Raw genomic sequence first — 12,442 nt, forward strand, 5'->3', positions numbered from 1 at the left:
CTGCAACCAGGAAGAAAACATCTCTGAACCAACAGAACACACTTGAAAATGTAAGAAAAAATTAAGTAACAGCCACGTGAGAGCAATTCAGTGTAAATAATTAACCCTTGAATGTTGCACACTCAAGCTATATAAAATAATGGTAAAAATACAATGTACAGTTTTCTCTGGGCTTCAGCATAGCTCAGTGAAAGTCTGATGCCAGTTTGGAAGTAATTACCAGATATGTGATTTAATATTTGTCTCTAAGGCAGTAATGTTCACATACATGTAGCTGCTTAAATAAGGACAATTTTGTAGCTATTGAGATAGCAATTGAAACTGATGATGAAATCTTTGTATTCATGCATATTAGATGCTCTTCAGATGCAAATATGGAAAAAATTGGCAAAGTGGAATATGCAGCTTGGTATTTAGGTAGTGTACCAATATCCCATGTGTTCTTTTCAGTAAGGTAGCAGCAAGTGCTGGTGTTTGATTCCCTTTGAGACTGTCCTGTACAAAACAACCAGCACCTAAGAAAGTATTTTCTCATAATACAGGGAAAACTACTGGCTCTTTAAGTGATATTCTTCTTGTTGTTTTCTGTGGTGTACCTCCAGTTGCTGCTCTAATAGCTAAGAGTCCAGTGTTGCTCTGTCCCCTGAAATCTAATTTCATGCCACTGTTTCCAGATCAGAGTTATTAATGTTTTCGTTAAGTGGACATTAGGAACAAAACCAGAAGCTGGGTATGACCCTATGATTTCCATTTCACACTATACTTCAGAGTTGTAAGTTAGAGGTCAGTTTTCGTGAATATGCTCTCTTTGCATCGATCTGTTTGAGATTTAGGTGGTACTTTTGTTGGGTAGCTGAAGAAGTTTAGACTTACTCACCTTAAGCCAGCCTCTGTCTTGTTAAAACAGTTGTTCCTCTAGCCCAAAGGCTTTTAATATCCTGTTCCTAATGAAGTTGCTGAAGCAACACTCCATCCTTTTTGACTTGCCAGAACTTACCCTTGTCTTGAATGCTTATTTCCCCTTGGTTTCTGTGGGACCACCCTTCATATTTCTCTTGGATGCTTTTTGTCTTCTAGTGTGAACAAAGGCAGGTAGTTTCAACTTCTTTCACTTTAGACCTCAAAGATTCTTAGGAGACTTTAGCCTGCTTCTTTTTACGACTGCACTTAGCAGTCTTGTCTACAAACATGAGTTTAAGTATTGTTTCTATGCTGTGACTTGTCTGTTACTTCAGACCTCAAGTGTTTGTATAGCTTAAAATCTTCATTTGTTACTGTGAAGTATCAATTTCTGCTCATGGTGTCTAAACCAAGTTTCTCACTGTGAAAACCCTTATCATTCTCTCTTGATAAACTCCATCACCAATTTTCTGGGTCAATCAAGCCCATAGCTGTGAGATCATTCCAGACAAGATAGGCAAAAGCCTTTGTCTAGGTACTCACTTTCAAAACCCACCAATCTCTTTGCATGACATTTCTAGGGTCAAGCTTTCTGGTCAGCACTAACATATAAAACATTTTTTGAGGCAGCTGTTATATCTTAATGCAAGATCCTTTTCTTTGGAAACAAGAAATAGTATTTTGCATAATGCTCATTCAGAAAATGTATCTCTGCTGGTAGGAAGTGTATCACCGTGGAGGTGTTTGGGGATCTCATATCAAATTGTTCTGGTTCCCATCCATATTATATGCCTCCAGGCCTCGGAAGCTCTGTATTCAAGAGGAAAGAGCAATTGTGTGTGCAGCCAGCATAAGGGAAGCCAGCACACACAGGAAGTTGAAGGAAGATTCTCCTTCCTCCTCTTGCCCAAAGATGGATCAATTAAATTCTGACTATGCCTTTTTATGTAAATAGGCCACAGAGCTGCTACTGCTTGATTTCATTGCCTTCCTCAGAATGAAAAAAAGGCAAGCTATATCATGTACAAGTGATTTTGGCAAGACAAAATTAGAGCTAGCAAAGCAGAAAAATGGTAAAAAAAAAAAAAAAAATCAAAGGGGAAAAGGATGGCAAAGTCTTCCTCTTTGAATTCACGAAGTTCCAATTATGTATTTTGGTGTTTAAAGGGAGCCAAGGCAATAAGTAAGAATTTTCTTATAGATGGAAAAGAAAAACCCAACTTGGGAAATAGCTCCTCAACACTGATTATTTCCCATATCGCTGGAGTTTGCAAATTACATTTGTCAGTGTGCACGTTTCTAAAAAACAGTGGAGGATATTCCCCAATTTTGCAGTTCTTACTGGAGAAGGATTGTTCTTATGTACACGCAAAATCTCAAATATCTGTAAGGCAGGAAGCTCATGGCCAGTGTTTGCTTCGTTCTTTCACCAGATAGTGAACTATTTCACTTGATTAGATTTAGCACAAAAAGCTCTTGGGTATGGAGTGGGGGACAAATTTAGTTCCCTCTGCATTTTGCAGACAAAAAAAAAAGGTATTACCATTTTGGCTTTCAAAACAGCACAGGGATTGCAGTGTTCACAGAACTGAATTCTTCAACTTCCCTGTTTTTCTTTAGCTTAGAGCTGTTCTTTCATTTGTGGCACCTATGGAAAATTTTGAGCTAGAACCCAAGAGTGACAGCAGTGCTCCCCTCTCTGGCCCCTTCAGAGTATTGCCTCTGCAGCTTAATTTGAACTACTAAACTATTGTCATAGCTGACACTGGTATATCTGCTGTCTTCTGCACTCTCATAGGAACATACAGAACTTTTAATTCCAAAAGAAACTCCTAATGAAATCTGAGATTTGAATTGTACCTAAGCAATAATTTTAGTATCTCTAGCAGTAGGTGTAGAGTGCTGATTAGGTGGTATTGATATTGTAATAAATGAACATGCATCATTGAAGTCTATTGTTGCATCGCTTTGTTTAAAATACGTAGTACATTGCCAGCAGCAGCATGCTGATGGAAAACTGTCACAACAGCGATCACTACAATCTGGGAGTTAAGTTTGACTGAAACATATGTCTTCAATTTTAATAGCTCAGCTTCCCAGATGCCCTAGAGGAGAATATTGCCTGAGAAGGAGCTTTTCATGTAAGAATAATTTGTGTTAAGTAGCTCAGTGATCTGTTTGTTAGGTTAGAGCTGACAGTTTGTTTATATTTCTAAAGGGGTATGATGAATGGGGGAGAAGTTGATGCTAATTAGCCTAAATTGTTCCTAAGAATGCAGAGCACTTTGCCAGTTTCATTGTTTCTGTTTCTTTGCACATTTTCAATAACTGAATGGAGCTCAGACCATTCATCATAATTTTAGGTAAGATGGAAATAAGTGAATATAGCACGGGCTAGCCTGTGCAATGGAAGATGTCACTTTAGAGGTCAATTAGATAAGACATCAAAGTAGGACTAATGTAGCATTTTCTAATCCATTTCTATAAGTATAGCAAATGTGAGTGTTTTTTGTCTAAGAAATTAATTCTCTCTGTCATGATACTAGTATTAAGTATTTCTTGCAAAGCTGCTTTGTCTTGTTAGCAAATGTTTCTATCTTAGACCTCATCTGTTAGCTCAAGTTCTGGACCTCAGACACTCTGTATGACAAAATGTGCTACTTAGTATACTGTATATCGGATACAATAAATCTAAAAAAATCTGCTCTTGGGAGAACAAAAATGTTGGTCAGGTGTGATATGCAGAAGGTGTTAGCAAAAGGGGTTGAAATGAGTCAGAGGTATGGCAAATGTAATGGCAGAGAAGCTTTTAATATTGTTTGTTTGACTTTATCATGCTGTACTACCCTTTGTTTTTAGGCTTGGGAAACATAACTCTGCTCAAATTCAAAACATCCTATCCATACACAAAACAATTATATAGAAATGTATATTTTGTATTGAACATTTTCCTTGATAAATTAAAGTTAGATCGGGGGGGTGGGAACTTGGAATGTTTCGGTTTTAGTCCTTATACAAGACCATTCTTTTTTAATTTATGCACATATAATACCACAGGAAGAGATGGTATAAATTTGTGGACTGTGGAGAATGAGTGAACATTTTTGAATCAGGATCTTTAAAAGGGGTGAAATTTGAGTATGATTAAGTTAGGAAAAAGGCTCGCTTACGGCGGAAGTCAGAGACTCTGTATACATTATAGGCATGTCATGGCTTTTAAAAAGTTATGTTAGACTTCTATACAAATTGTGAAGGAATTTGTATAACCCCAAACAAAATTCTGTGTGGCTCTGAACTCCTGCAAAAGTACAAAATAAAATAAGAGTGAAATAATAATAGTAGTTAGTATTCCGGTCAGGAGTGAGTGTTGCTGTAGGGCAGGCTGCATGGGTGTTTTGTTGGTCACTAATTTTCTTGGAAGGAAATGATCCCATGGCTTATGCTATCCGCATTTGTGCATATTTGCCCTATAATTGGCATTAATTAAGGGGACTTTTGGTTTGATGGATGACTGTCAGAGTATTGCCTGCTAGATTTGATGTGGATTGCTTTTGCATGAGGTTTTTTTACATTAACTCATTAGAAACTGCTCTGCTTCAACATGTTCTTTATTTACCTTCTGAAAATGTGATACTTTACAGCCCAAGTTGCAAGAGACTTAGTGTGATTTTTATTTGTAAACTAGTGTTTTAATTTGGACAGATGTAAAACGTACATAGCAGAAAAATACTAAACTTTTAACCTGTGAATCTTAAAACTTAAGAGCTTCAGCTTAATTAGCTATCTTTGAAATGCAAAGCCACTGGCAAAGTGTCTTTAGTGTATAGCATTAACTTCTGTGTTCCTAAAATTTTTTCAAGGGGTGGGGGGGGAAGGCAAGCAAAATCCAGTCCCATAAAAGCAACAGGTATAGTAATATTTTCACAGCAGGTTGATATTCAATGAACATGCAACAAATCCAGGATTAGTGTCTGAGACACATTAGTGGTTTCTTCAAGGCTGGATTGATTTGGTCTTTTCCTGTAATGTATCTGGGACACAGGACTGTTAATTAGATTAATTAGCTGTAACGTAATATATAAGGCAGTTATAATAAAACTATGGTTACTAGTATATTCAATCACATTGCCATGTTTTGATTTGACATTTAGAAAAGCATATGAAAGGAATGGATGTTGTGTATACTGACACTGCCACCTTGAAGTTCTTCTAATAAAACATTTTCTCTACAAATGGCAGTGCAAAGCAGAACTAGAGCTTGCTGCACTAAGCAAAGCTTCTCTTGGTGAAGAAAAAGTTGAAGTGTTCAGCAGGTTAAATTCTTCCTCTGGCTTCACATTGTAAGAAGCAAATTTGATAGAGAATTTCTTACTTTTCTAGGTTTCCGTTGTTCACTGCCTTGATGTTTTAATAAGACACTGCATATCTTGTGCTTGCGTCTCTCTTTTTTATTTTTTTATCTTCCCCCCCCCCCCCCCCAGTTGTTGTTCTATTTCAGTTGATGCATAGTTACGCATTATAACATATTTCTTACAAGGAATAGTAAATGTGGAATAAAAACAACATTGAACCTTATAATTCAATATTGCTTGGATCTGAAGAAGTGACGTAGACAGTTGACAGAGTAGCACGACATATGTCCATCTTTTCTGCAATGCAAGAAGCCTGTGAAGGATCTGAAATGTATTTGGGTTGATCCCAAAATGTGAAATGATTGATTTATTTGTCCCTAGTCCTGTAAATTACTTGTGCATGTTTTTTAACTTGCTTGAATGGATTCTCAGGACCAAATGATATGAGGGAGTCTAATAATTTGTTCAAGCATTTGCAAGCTCACAGCTTTCTAGCTTGTACATTCTAGTTGCTGTAATTAGCTGTTGCTGTCTGAAGACTGAGTGTGACTTTTCTGTTAATTACCATTAATCTTGATTCTTTTGTCATGAGGAACTAATTTCTATTTCTAGTAGTAAGACTTCAATGAGTATATAAAGAACATATTAACTAAATATAATCCTATTCTTATGAATTTGTAAATTAAAAGGCCTATTAACCTCACTGAACTGGAAAAAAGGTTCACTGACAGTGTTTGAAATGTTCAGCTCCCCTTTATTTATTTTTCATGGCTTGATATAATACCCACAAGATATCAATGCCAGAAGAAACTACAACTAAGTGACCAAATATTTTGTTTGTTTAATTTTAAAAATTAACTCCGTCTTTTACCCTTGCCTGGGGGGGGTGATAGGGAATGGAGAGCAACAGATTTGGCAGAAGAATGTTTACCCATGATTTAAGCTTTTGAGTTCCATCCTGAGAGAGTCTCCAAACACAAACCTGAGTTTGAATTACTAATGTTGTTATGGTTGTGATGCCAGCATAAGAGAAGCAATATTAGAGTCATCAAACTTGAGCATAGAAAACAAATTACAGTTGCTTATCCCATGCCTGTTTTGAGTAAAAAATCGGAGATTTTATTTTTACCAATAAATAAGTCAAATAACACAAAATCAAAAGATATTGTGATCCTGAGAGCCTTATTTTCCCTACAAGGACTATCAAGTGGTTCATTATTGAACTTGGTCAGCTACAAGTAATTGGTGACAGTAATGATTGGGCATCCCTAATGCTTAATCACTGCATTTGTATAGCCAATTGGAATGGGGCATTGGGTACAGATGGGAGAGAGAGGAAGTTTTAGGAGGGTCATACAGTAGGAAAACTGGTTTATTTCTACCGTAAAGCATTTCTCAGGGGCCATCACAAAGGTCATAGGGCTTTTGAAAGGTATGTCCCACTAGTTGTCTGGTAGAGAAGTTTCCTATAGTTCGATCATTCCATCCTTTGAACTAAAAGTTCTTCAAAGCTGAGATAAACTGTGCTGTACATCTTACTCTCTGCCTATCATCCCTTACCTTCCACTTCTGTCTATGCATGTGTTCTGCTGAATGCTAGATTTTTTTTTTTTCAGCTCCCACCTTCCTCACCATTTCTCCTCTGCATGGACCAGTGTAGAGAGCAATTCATATGGGCAGGTGGAGGAAAATGAAACTGGACTGCTTGCAATGGTCAGCTGAGGTTGGGTTCCAGGAATCTCTAGTGGCAGCCATAGGTGCTGTGCCCCACAGCAATGCATGGCACAAAGAAGCCTCATTGTAACTTCAAGCATTAGTAGTTTTGAGCTGTCCCCGTCAGTCTTGCTGAAGCTTAGAACTTGGTAATGTATGTTCCTGCAATCCCAAGTTACCTCCATTCCTTCAGGTTTTTGAGTTCTGTTCCTACCTGTGTAAGTCTATGCCTGTAACTTATTTGAGGAATACAAAAGCTGATTAATAATATCAGAGGGGCGAGTCTTTGAAGGTCACTACTGTTCTGGCTAGTTAGTATGCCATGTGTTGAGCCAGAGCTAAAACTGGAGATCCAGGGCTGGTTTCTGGCAACACCTGAAGTATAGAAAGGGGATGATGCTTGCAGTGCACTTTTCAGTCAATCAGCTGTTTTCTCTGTTTGAAGTTTCCTCTGAGTCTTTTGACACCTGCAAAAGATATCAAAGAACATAATTTTATTTATGTGAGGACAACAAATTCCCTGTGGCATCACAGGGTTTGAACTGAATTGGGGTCTTAAAGTACAGCCTGGTATACAGTGAGGTAGTGAGAAAAGGACTTCTGTCACATATTTCCTTGTGGGGAAGAGACATTGACAAGCTTACCAGGACTGACTGCTCATTGAAGCTATATTTTTTTTTTTTTTTTTCATTTTCATTTTTTTTCCCCCCACTGGCTTGAACAGGCTTCTTATACATAGCTGAAGTTAAGCAGTTAATTCGACAGATAGATAGCTTTCTGATGTTAATTATTTGCAATGTAGCTGAGTGACAAAAAAGGGCCCACCCTGGCAAAGTAAGCCAGTGCTATGCTCTGAGAGCAGAATCCACATTTTTTAAATAGGTACTTTTATTTCCATTAAACAGAACAGGGAACCCATCAAAGTGAAAATGCAGATGATGAGACTTATCTTTCTTGCTTGTACTAAGGAACTGGGAACTTCCAGCAGCTTCAAACATCTGGACTTTGGCCAAAGAGGATGAATAGAAAAGAATATCACTTTTTAGCCTCATAATTGAGGCACCCTGATATGTTGCCAAGTCATGAATTCCCATTCTTGTTTTAAAGGGAATTTGTGTTACAACATGTACATAAAAAAAATGTAATGCTGAAACTACTGGATCTAGAAATGAATTCCACACCTCCTTGCTTTTGGAGCGCGAAGATTAGTCTTGAGTATCCAGTCTCCTTGCTCTCATAGTCTTTGCCTAAAAGATTTCAAGCTGATGATTTGTAGATGGAGAACTGAAGGTCATAGATAGGTGAGCAATAGGGAATCTTAGAGCATCACACAGAGAATGCAGCAGAGAAGCAGACTTCATCTGCCTATGTAGCCTGTAGTATACCAAAATGTAGATTCTAGTGTGTGTCGTCAGAGGTCTCGGGTAGAAAGTATGAAATATTTCTGAAAAATCTATATTTTTAGTTCTCTTACTCATGTCTTAACAGGGGCCGGAGGTTCCCCTGATGGTCACTGAAGTTAATAGTATTTGAGTACCCAAAAGAGAGCAGCCCTCTCAAATGTTTTTTGGAGGTCTGAGTGTAAACTGCTGTGTGGGTCTAGCTCTCAAATCATCGTGCCAGTGATCCCATGTCAGGGATTTTACCTTTAAAATTTTTGGTGTTCAGGTAACTTGCTACTATGGTAACCTGGTAAAACATGCACCAAAAATATTAAACCTACCCACTGGTACATACATATGTGAAAATTCTGCTTGGAACTTTGCACAGATGTTGCTGAATCTACTACTGAATGACAGTAGTTAAGCAAAGACTTGTAAAATATAACTTTCAAACAATTTTTGCTAAAAGTGGGTTTAAAAATTATCCAAATGCTTCTAGGTTTAGCTGAGATGAAAGAAATACACTCTAAGAGCCAAGCTTTGAAAACAGGTTGAGAAGGAGTATTTGGGGGGCAGATTCGAATTTTATATAAAATGACCCAGTATACATGAATTCAGCGTGAGACAGCTAGACCCAGAAGACTAGTTCCACCTTTGCTCCGCTGTAAAGAAATGCATTATGAAGTCTACATCTCTGTGTGTCCCATGCTGCCAATGGCAAACCCCATGTTTCACTGGCTATTCCAGATATAGGTATGAAAAAATAATGGCTTTAAGAAGAAAGTTACAATTAAAACTAAGCATTTATTGTTACAGAATTAGAAAAAGAAGCACCAGTGCTATACAGCTGTTTACAGCACAACAGCTAACATGCTTTTGTTTTTTCAAGGACTGCAGGAAATCTTTGTCTTCACTGCCTTTGATTGCCAGGCACACAGAAGCTATGTTTAAGCTAGTAGACCTTGAAGCATTTCCAGCCTGCAGGGTCTAAGCATGTCTGAGATTGACCTCATCTTACATTGCAGCAGAACTTGCACAAGCTAAGCCTTCTGCCTCACCCTGCAGCCGCATATCCCAACAGTGGTCTGAGACCCAGTTTTTCACCAGTTCCTTTCTCTTTCCTGCTGTCCCTCCAGGTGCTCTTGATTGATGGGAGGGAAACCTGAGTATGAAGCCAGATGGAAGCCAGACCATGCAATAGCTGATCAGCCTGATATGGGTGATCAGGTGACCAAGATACATGGTAACATAAAATGTTCTACAGTAGGCACCCAGTTGATTAGCCTAGGTACAGCCAGAAAGTGACTCATGAGGAGAAATAGCTTGTCTGCTTCTAATCTAAGCTGGTAGAGGAAATTGTTTATGATGTTACTGTGTATTTATCAAATAGTATGTGACCATGTACCTGAAGGCTTTGGATATGACTTCTCATTAAATCACCAACAGCTTTAACTTTACATGATGGAAGAGAATCAATAAAGATGTATATGATAGTGCATCTTCAAACAGGTCATGGTGAACTGTTGAGAAGTGATAAAGGTGATGATCCCAGTTTGAATCCTTTCTTATAGATGGTAAGAACATTAAAGGAGAAGCCCTTTGGTTGTAGAAGGTTATAGTCACTTCCACAAACAAGACAGTGAAAAGAACCACATTTATGAAAGAATGTTTTCTGCAGGTTATACTCTACTGGAAGACAGTAGTATGAATAAAAGCATGATATCTGGTTAAAAAGTTAATTACATACGTACTTCAGGAAATTATAGTGATGTAGGAGTCAGCCTTCGGAGAGAGTGATTTCTAGCAGGTTTCTAACATGCTTATTTGAAACGTAAGTTATGCTAACTAGTATTTACCACTTATAGAAAGCTGCAGAGACTTTCATATGGCTCTGTTCTTAAGTGAAAAATGGAAAATTGTGTGGGGTAAAAAAAAATAATTGTGAACACTTTCAAATTTGGGACCAGACAAAAGAAAAAAGTTACCCATTTGAAATTCAGAGAACTTTACAATGCTGCAAGTAAGTAAAAGCAGATGTTGTAAGGTTTAGAAAATCAAGACATTATTTTCCTGTTTCCACTGAATATTTCTAAACACATTATAAATAAGCTTTGAAGTAGTACAAAATACTGCGTTTGTTTTGCTGATAGCATCTTTTTATAAAAAAACCCCTTTATCAACGCTTATTTAAGTTAGAGACTAAATGATATCTGTGTGGTTAAACAACTGGCTCTCTCTTGCAAATACAATGCTGTACTAGTTGCAGTGTCTGAGCCCTTCAAAAGCCTATCTGATCTTCTGAGTTTAATTTTAAACAGATTAAATATTGTCTCTTTACAGAACATAAAAAATAAACTCTAATCTCTTGCAAGTTCCTGAAAAGAATTTTTTTTTTTTTTTTTTTTTTTGCTGTAAAAAGTAGGTTTACATCAATAAATTGTTCTATTATTCTTATCTAAGTTGGTAGGTCATTTTGGGTGTCTGGCTTGTTGTTTCTGAGCATATGATTTACTTTCGACAAATGTTCAGAGGCTTTAATAAGCAAATGAATTGATCTTGATGTATATTTGATTCTAAAGGCACCTATTAAAGATCGCATGCATTAAATCTTTTATGTGGCTCTATTAAAAAGGGATCACTGAGTAACAGACTTGCTGAATTGCAGGATGTTAGATTAAGCAAAGTGTTTTCAAGTAGCAATCATATTTGGGGGTATGTATCAAAACAGCATGGGGATTAAAGGGAGACTGAGAATGCAAGTTAATGGAATGATATCCAATTAGAAGCCAGCTTTAGTTTGACAGTCAGTCCTAAATGACAATGTTGTCATTTCTCAATTAGTGTGTCCTGAGGAGACTGGCTGTTAAGAATGACAATGGAATTAGGCAGTCTTGGTATTTGTCGCACTACATTAATATTCATCACACTATATTGATATTCCTTCACACTCGGTGAATTCCCTTTTTATATCATGAAAGTCCTGAGCTTGAGAGAAGAGGAGGAAATATTTTCTTGTTTTGCAATTTCTATTGTAAGTTTCCTGGTGAGCAGACAGGTACTCAAACTACAGCAACCACTGTTCTTGAGTAGCTGATTATGCAAAAAATACATTTTCACCATCTTTACTTACTTGATCAGACTTATAGCATCAGAAATTGGAATCTTACATTCTTACAAAATTTTTTGGATCTGAGATTTGAATATACTGACTGAAATGAAACAGCTTTGGTTGGCTTCTGTAGAAGATTCATGCATGTAGATTTGTTTGCATCCCTAAATGGCAGAGGAGCAAGCATTCGTGTTCACTGTTGGTGTATTCCAAGAGCATATGTACAGGTGCAAATCGCATATGCAACACACAAGCAAATTCAGGTTATTGTGGATGATTATATTTGTGTTAGTTCTGGGCTCTCTCAATAGTCCTTAGTAATCCTTAGTAGTCCTTAGGTATAAGTAAGTCTCTCTAGGATACTTGTCGCTGGACCTGTTTTAGCAGTCTTTCTTAGTCTTAGCCAAACCATGCAAAACAGTGCTTGTTTCTCTAACTACAAAGTGAGTCTGATCAATTAGCTCACAGACTTCTTTGATGGTTCAGAGGAACTTCCTTACACAAACCCACACTTTGAATAACTAGTTTTTATATGTCACCTACTTTTCTGAATTCCTCTAGTTTCTAAGTAGGATAATACTACATTTTAACTTAATCTGTCTGAGTTACTTGGACATGAATTGCCATAGCAGAAGTTTCTAGCATAGCAGCACATTCACATTTGTGATGTTAGGCTCAGGATATGAGACAGCTGACTTTCTTGAAAAAAATACAACTATGTGATGCTTGTTTGCTGCCAGAAACAATCATGTTTTGATGTATAATCAACTGTTAATTACCTAGAATAACTTGGGACAGGGAGAAGGAAGGATTGGAATAACCCCAGTAAGCAAAGGCACAAAAAAACGGGTAAATTAAGCTGTAAGAATGTCCGCTGACGCCTTAATGGAGCAATGAAAGAAAATTTTGGTGACTATGCTAGCAGATGGCAGACATAAAGGCACTTGGCCTGAAGATGAGACAGAGGTCCTCACTGGTGCAGCTCT

General features: G+C 37.4%; 1 protein-coding gene and 1 long non-coding RNA gene across 3 annotated transcripts in view; both read left to right on the forward strand.

The window, feature by feature from the left end:
• Positions 1-12,442, forward strand: part of SLC25A21 (solute carrier family 25 member 21) — a 256,563-nt gene that overhangs the window by 28,432 nt on the left and 215,689 nt on the right. The gene's annotated exons all lie outside the window — the stretch shown is intronic.
• On the forward strand, positions 5,408-10,658 carry LOC115607692. The gene is made up of 2 exons (XR_003991319.2): positions 5,408-7,052; positions 9,484-10,658. It is a non-coding gene; the product is annotated as an uncharacterized LOC115607692 (long non-coding RNA).

Source organism: Strigops habroptila, chromosome 4 (assembly GCF_004027225.2).
Source record: "Strigops habroptila isolate Jane chromosome 4, bStrHab1.2.pri, whole genome shotgun sequence".
Taxonomy (NCBI): Eukaryota; Metazoa; Chordata; class Aves; order Psittaciformes; family Psittacidae; genus Strigops; species Strigops habroptila.